Source organism: Anomaloglossus baeobatrachus, chromosome 1, assembly GCF_048569485.1.
Source record: "Anomaloglossus baeobatrachus isolate aAnoBae1 chromosome 1, aAnoBae1.hap1, whole genome shotgun sequence".
Taxonomy (NCBI): domain Eukaryota; kingdom Metazoa; phylum Chordata; class Amphibia; order Anura; family Aromobatidae; genus Anomaloglossus; species Anomaloglossus baeobatrachus.
Window position 1 is genome coordinate 465198858 of NC_134353.1, and position 7024 is coordinate 465205881.

The following is a 7024-nucleotide window of genomic DNA, read 5'->3' on the forward strand; positions in this document are numbered from 1 at the left end:
TCAGTGGATAGAGAGACGTGTCTCTAAAATTGGTTATACTCCATTCACTACCTGTCAAACAGCATGAAATGGTGTGCGGGAGGTAATGTGTCTCTGGAAACTTGTGACACCAATACATTAGCTATAAGACATATAGCCCACAATGCCAAATGTTCTAAAAATAGAAAGATCTCATGAGAAAAAATCCACACACTGTATAACATCCAATGAGGTGAGTAACCTCCATCAACATGACTAATATTACTCACAATCTATGAGCAGCCGTGAAATAAGGTCGTATAGGAGACCTTCTTAAAGGAGTAGTGGAGTAGGTGAAATTGTCATGACAGTGTCGGTATTACACCTATGCTGCGGACTAGTGACATAAATAGACAGAGGTTAATGCAATGGTGTACTGATAAATCACCAGACCATGGACAAAACTGATAAATAGCATAACAATACCTCAAAAGGGAAACAGCCTATATGGTAACAGTGTCCTATGCCAGGGCTATGCTCAAAAGTGGTAACTTGGAAAAAGGTCAAAGACCTATGGAGAATAAAGAGAACCTGTTAAAGAACATAGATTAACGGTCACAAAAATGAAAGTAAAAGCTCTTACTGATACCTGGTGTATGAGATGATACAGGCTTGTGTCCAGGGGGAATGGTGGCTGGCTACTGAGTTGGTCTGTGTAACTGAGCCGTCTTAAATGCAGGTGGTGATGAGGAGATCGGCTCCAGGTGGAGCTGACTTGCTGCGCATAGGAACGGTAGTGGTGAAGGTTGGTACTGCAGCACTAGGTTTACATAGAGGACTATTAGGTGTTGTGAGTCATGTGAAATACAGTGAGAAGTGGCATACAGACCTCCGTGATGTGAGGGAGTGAGTGCCTCACATGTGACCACTAAAAGCACAGGGGTGAACCGGTGATGTGTGGAAATCACGTAGTGAAGAGAGCCTAAAAAAGGGGGAGAAAAATAAATTAGTAGGCATATGACAGGAAAGAATTTAAACCTGGAAAACATAAGAATGTAAGGAATTCACAAAACAACAGGTACCTTACAATTACCATAGATCTGTATCTAAAATCACTCTCGTAAAGTGATATTGATAAATTACATAACTAATCAGAGACATAAAAATCACAGTCATAAAAATGGGAAAAGAGGTTTATCTAAAAGGAGTCTACGGAGACCACAACTAGGACCTGAGCATGTCAGAGATGGACCTCATATTCTCGGTTCAGTCCTCGGGGTTCCAGGGTACCCAACGTGAAAATCCAATATGCTTCTCTTTCTTTTAATCTACGGACCCTATCGCCACCCCTACGTAATAGTGGAACATGCTCAATGACCTGAAACCTCAATTGAGCTACTGTATGATGGAAAGTGTCAAAATGATGGGGGATGGGTAGTAAAAGTTGCTTACATCTGATCGTTGATTTGTGTTTACTGATGCGATCTCGGATATGTTGGGTAGTCTCCCCAACATACCCGAGACCGCAGGGACACTTGATCAGGTATATCACATAGGAAGACTCACAGGTGTGATACCCTCTGATAGTGAAGTTTTTTCCAGTATGGGGATGTGTGAACTTGTTACCCTTGGTCAAATTATTGCATTGGAGACAGTGTAAGCATGGGAAGTTACCTGTTTTGGGTGGTCCCAAGAAAGTCTGTCGTGGTGAGATTGATGACCCTATGTCGGCTCGGATCAGACTATCCCTCAGGTTCCTCGCTCGTTTGTGACAAAAGATAGGGAACATCCCGAACTCTTTTATAGAGGGGTAAGCCTTCTGTAGTAATGGCCAATGTCTTGTAATGACCTCCTTAAAAAGTGGCGAAAAAGGGTGGTATGTCTGGACACAATGCATCCGTGGTGAAATGACATCATCATTGCGGGCACGGGTAGAGCGATTGAATGCCACGGAAGAAGGGTAGCCTCGTGAGAGGAATTTATCACCCATCTCACGAAACCTTGTTGCTTGTGTTTGAGGATCAGAAACAATCCTTTCCACTCTCTTATGCTGTGAAATGGGCAATGACTTTTTAATGTGTGGAGGGTGGCAACTGGAGTACAGCAGAAGGCTGTTCTTGTCGGTGGGTTTGACGTATAGATCAGTCGTGATAGTCCCTTCAGGGGATAGAATGACAAGGGTGTCCAGAAAGTTAATCTGGAAGGGATCACTGTGTACTGTAAAAGTGAGACCCGGACGGGCGGAGGAGATATATTGGTGAAAGGTATCCAGGGATAAGGAATCACCGTGCCATATGACAAAAATGTCATCAATATATCTCCTCCATCCAATGGCATGTTGTTTCCACAGCGAATGGCTGTACACAAATGTGTCTTCGAAATGCGCCATGTAGATATTTGCGTACGGAGGCGCTACGTTAGAACCCATCGCTGTGCCCCGTTGCTGCATATAAAACTGATCTTCGAAGAGGAAAAAATTATTGCCCAATACCAATTGCAGGAGATCAAGACAGAAAGAATGCTGTAGAGGGGACAGTGACCCATAAAGTTCCAAGAACCAGTTGACGGCTTGGATGCCATCGCTGTGTGCTATACTTGTGTAGAGACTGTCTACATCAAAGGTCACGAGAAGACAATCGGGAGGAAGAGAGGTGAAAGATCTGATATGAGACAGAAAGTCAGACGTGTCCTTTAGGTATGACGGAATCACAGGAATTAGTGGTGTGAGAATCTTATCCAGGGAGATGGCCAATGGCGAAAGGATAGATTCAGTGGAGGCTACGATAGGTCGTCCGGGAGGTTGCTGAAGATTTTTATGAATCTTGGGTAGAACATAAAAGACGGGTGTTACGGGGTTAGATTTAATGAGATACTCAGCCAATTTCTTGTCAATCGTGCCTTGTGATAAGTGGTAGTCAACAGTATCCCTGATCCGTTCGCGTATTTGAGGAGTGGGGTCTCGAGGGACGGGCAAATAAGTGGAATTGTCACGTAGTTGTCTATAAATCTCAGAGAGATAATATGTTTTGTCCAGAATGACAATGGATCCCCCTTTATCGGCTGGCTTAATAATTATACTTTTGTTATTCTGGAGTTCCCTGATGGCTGTATCTTCTTCAGGGATATAGTTGTGTCTGATCTTGTATAGGCCCCGATCTATGTCCTGTAAAATCTTATTCATATCATTGGAAACCAGAGAAATGTAAGTCTCAACGGGATGATAGGACCTGGGGGGATGAAAGGTACTCGTGAGACTGAGTTTAAGATCCCGGAGACTAAAAGTGCCAGAGCCCGAACATACGTCCTCAGGGGTAGTATCCCCCTCTGAGGAGGCAAAATGGGCCTTGAGACGAAGGTTCCTGAAAAAGCGTCTCATCTCCTGGTCCATCCTGAAGGGATTGAACTTGGGAGTGGGACAAAACGATTGAGGTATTGTTATGCTATTTATCAGTTTTGTCCATGGTCTGGTGATTTATCAGTACACCATTGCATTAACCTCTGTCTATTTATGTCACTAGTCCGCAGCATAGGTGTAATACCGACACTGTCATGACAATTTCACCTACTCCACTACTCCTTTAAGAAGGTCTCCTATACGACCTTATTTCACGGCTGCTCATAGATTGTGAGTAATATTAGTCATGTTGATGGAGGTTACTCACCTCATTGGATGTTATACAGTGTGTGGATTTTTTCTCATGAGATCTTTCTATTTTTAGAACATTTGGCATTGTGGGCTATATGTCTTATAGCTAATGTATTGGTGTCACAAGTTTCCAGAGACACATTACCTCCCGCACACCATTTCATGCTGTTTGACAGGTAGTGAATGGAGTATAACCAATTTTAGAGACACGTCTCTCTATCCACTGATGTGTTCATTCGAGAATTTCTCCATTAGGTTCTCTGCTCACTAACAAGATTGGCATGGCACCTATACAGTAGCCAATTATTGGACAGGTACCTTGTCTTAACTTCTCATATACACTTATCTTTACCTTCAGCCTGATCTCACCATCTTTTCCTTTCTCCTTCCCCCCCTCCCCCAACCCAACCCTTCCCCCTCCCCCTTCCCCCCCCCCCCTCCTTCTTCTACTCCTCTTCTCCGTTCATGCTTTACTCACTTACTTTATTTCGCTCTCTTTTTTCTACAACCAGTCACGACATACGACCTTCTACCTCGGTGGAATACCACTACATGATTACCCCATAGACTATTGACTGGCTGATCCCGATTGTCTATTATTCAGTCACAGGTATTTCGTGAGATGGGTGATAAATTCCTCTCACGAGGCTACCCTTCTTCCGTGGCATTCAATCGCTCTACCCGTGCCCGCAATGATGATGTCATTTCACCACGGATGCATTGTGTCCAGACATACCACCCTTTTTCGCCACTTTTTAAGGAGGTCATTACAAGACATTGGCCATTACTACAGAAGGCTTACCCCTCTATAAAAGAGTTCGGGATGTTCCCAATCTTTTGTCACAAACGAGCGAGGAACCTGAGGGATAGTCTGATCCGAGCCGACATAGGGTCATCAATCTCACCACGACAGACTTTCTTGGGACCACCCAAAACAGGTAACTTCCCATGCTTACACTGTCTCCAATGCAATAATTTGACCAAGGGTAACAAGTTCACACATCCCCATACTGGAAAAAACTTCACTATCAGAGGGTATCACACCTGTGAGTCTTCCTATGTGATATACCTGATCAAGTGTCCCTGCGGTCTCGGGTATGTTGGGGAGACTACCCAACATATCCGAGATCGCATCAGTAAACACAAATCAACGATCAGATGTAAGCAACTTTTACTACCCATCCCCCATCATTTTGACACTTTCCATCATACAGTAGCTCAATTGAGGTTTCAGGTCATTGAGCATGTTCCACTATTACGTAGGGGTGGCGATAGGGTCCGTAGATTAAAAGAAAGAGAAGCATATTGGATTTTCACGTTGGGTACCCTGGAACCCCGAGGACTGAACCGAGAATATGAGGTCCATCTCTGACATGCTCAGGTCCTAGTTGTGGTCTCCGTAGACTCCTTTTAGATAAACCTCTTTTCCCATTTTTATGACTGTGATTTTTATGTCTCTGATTAGTTATGTAATTTATCAATATCACTTTACGAGAGTGATTTTAGATACAGATCTATGGTAATTGTAAGGTACCTGTTGTTTTGTGAATTCTTTACATTCTTATGTTTTCCAGGTTTAAATTCTTTCCTGTCATATGACTACTAATTTATTTTTCTCCCCCTTTTTTAGGCTCTCTTCACTACGTGATTTCCACACATCACCGGTTCACCCCTGTGCTTTTAGTGGTCACATGTGAGGCACTCACTCCCTCACATCACGGAGGTCTGTATGCCACTTCTCACTGTATTTCACGTGACTCACAACACCTAATAGTCCTCTATGTAAACCTAGTGCTGCAGTACCAACCTTCACCACTACCGTTCCTATGCGCAGCAAGTCAGCTCCACCTGGAGCCGATCTCCTCATCACCACCTGCATTTAAGACGGCTCAGTTACACAGACCAACTCAGTAGCCAGCCACCATTCCCCCTGGACACAAGCCTGTATCATCTCATACACCAGGTATCAGTAAGAGCTTTTACTTTCATTTTTGTGACCGTTAATCTATGTTCTTTAACAGGTTCTCTTTATTCTCCATAGGTCTTTGACCTTTTTCCAAGTTACCACTTTTGAGCATAGCCCTGGCATAGGACACTTACCATATAGGCTGTTTCCCTTTTGAGGTATTGTTATGCTATTTATCAGTTTTGTCCATGGTCTGGTGATTTATCAGTACACCATTGCATTAACCTCTGTCTATTTATGTCACTAGTCCGCAGCATAGGTGTAATACCGACACTGTCATGACAATTTCACCTACTCCACTACTCCTTTAAGAAGGTCTCCTATACGACCTTATTTCACGGCTGCTCATAGATTGTGAGTAATATTAGTCATGTTGATGGAGGTTACTCACCTCATTGGATGTTATACAGTGTGTGGATTTTTTCTCATGAGATCTTTCTATTTTTAGAACATTTGGCATTGTGGGCTATATGTCTTATAGCTAATGTATTGGTGTCACAAGTTTCCAGAGACACATTACCTCCCGCACACCATTTCATGCTGTTTGACAGGTAGTGAATGGAGTATAACCAATTTTAGAGACACGTCTCTCTATCCACTGATGTGTTCATTCGAGAATTTCTCCATTAGGTTCTCTGCTCACTAACAAGATTGGCATGGCACCTATACAGTAGCCAATTATTGGACAGGTACCTTGTCTTAACTTCTCATATACACTTATCTTTACCTTCAGCCTGATCTCACCATCTTTTCCTTTCTCCTTCCCCCCCTCCCCCAACCCAACCCTTCCCCCTACCCCTTCCCCCCCCCTCCTTCTTCTACTCCTCTTCTCCGTTCATGCTTTACTCACTTACTTTATTTCGCTCTCTTTTTTCTACAACCAGTCACGACATACGACCTTCTACCTCGGTGGAATACCACTACATGATTACCCCATAGACTATTGACTGGCTGATCCCGATTGTCTATTATTCAGTCACAGGTATTCACATATTACTTATTCACCGATCACAGTCAAGAATCACTGCATAGGTTTCCTTTGTTAATGATTCTTTCTTTCACCTAGCGCTCATACGCACCTGATAAGTTCCTCTTCATATGAGTGGTGACTCGTATTGCTCCCTCCCTCGAGTAGTATGCACATACTGATTTCTCTGCTTCATAGGTACGTCTACCTGTTAGCCTCTTCTGATACTTACATGATAAGTTTCCAGTTGGTAAACAATTACTTCGGATGTTGTTCTTTCTTCTTGGGTGTATACAGATGTTATTATCTTATATATATCTTTGACTCTGTACCTTACCATTGTAATGTATACTCCTTTTGTGTACAATGTATATAAATAACCGGAGCTGTGTCTCCTGGTAATTCTTCTCCTGTATTATGTATTAATTTCTGTTTTTTTATGTTCTCTTTCTATAGTCTGATTAATTCTCTTGATAAAGGTCAAGGT

The 7024-nt window shown here is 42.9% G+C and overlaps 2 long non-coding RNA genes across 2 annotated transcripts; both read left to right on the forward strand.

Annotated features, from left to right (window-relative positions):
* Window positions 1-4467: 4467 nt before the first annotated feature.
* Window positions 4468-5696, forward strand: LOC142294982 (uncharacterized). Its single transcript, XR_012751337.1, has 3 exons — window positions 4468-4542; window positions 5235-5567; window positions 5646-5696. It is a non-coding gene; the product is annotated as an uncharacterized LOC142294982 (long non-coding RNA).
* A 476-nt stretch (window positions 5697-6172) lies between these two features.
* Window positions 6173-6732, forward strand: LOC142294990 (uncharacterized). The gene is made up of 3 exons (XR_012751340.1): window positions 6173-6259; window positions 6455-6552; window positions 6637-6732. It is a non-coding gene; the product is annotated as an uncharacterized LOC142294990 (long non-coding RNA).
* The last annotated feature ends 292 nt before the right edge of the window (window positions 6733-7024 follow it).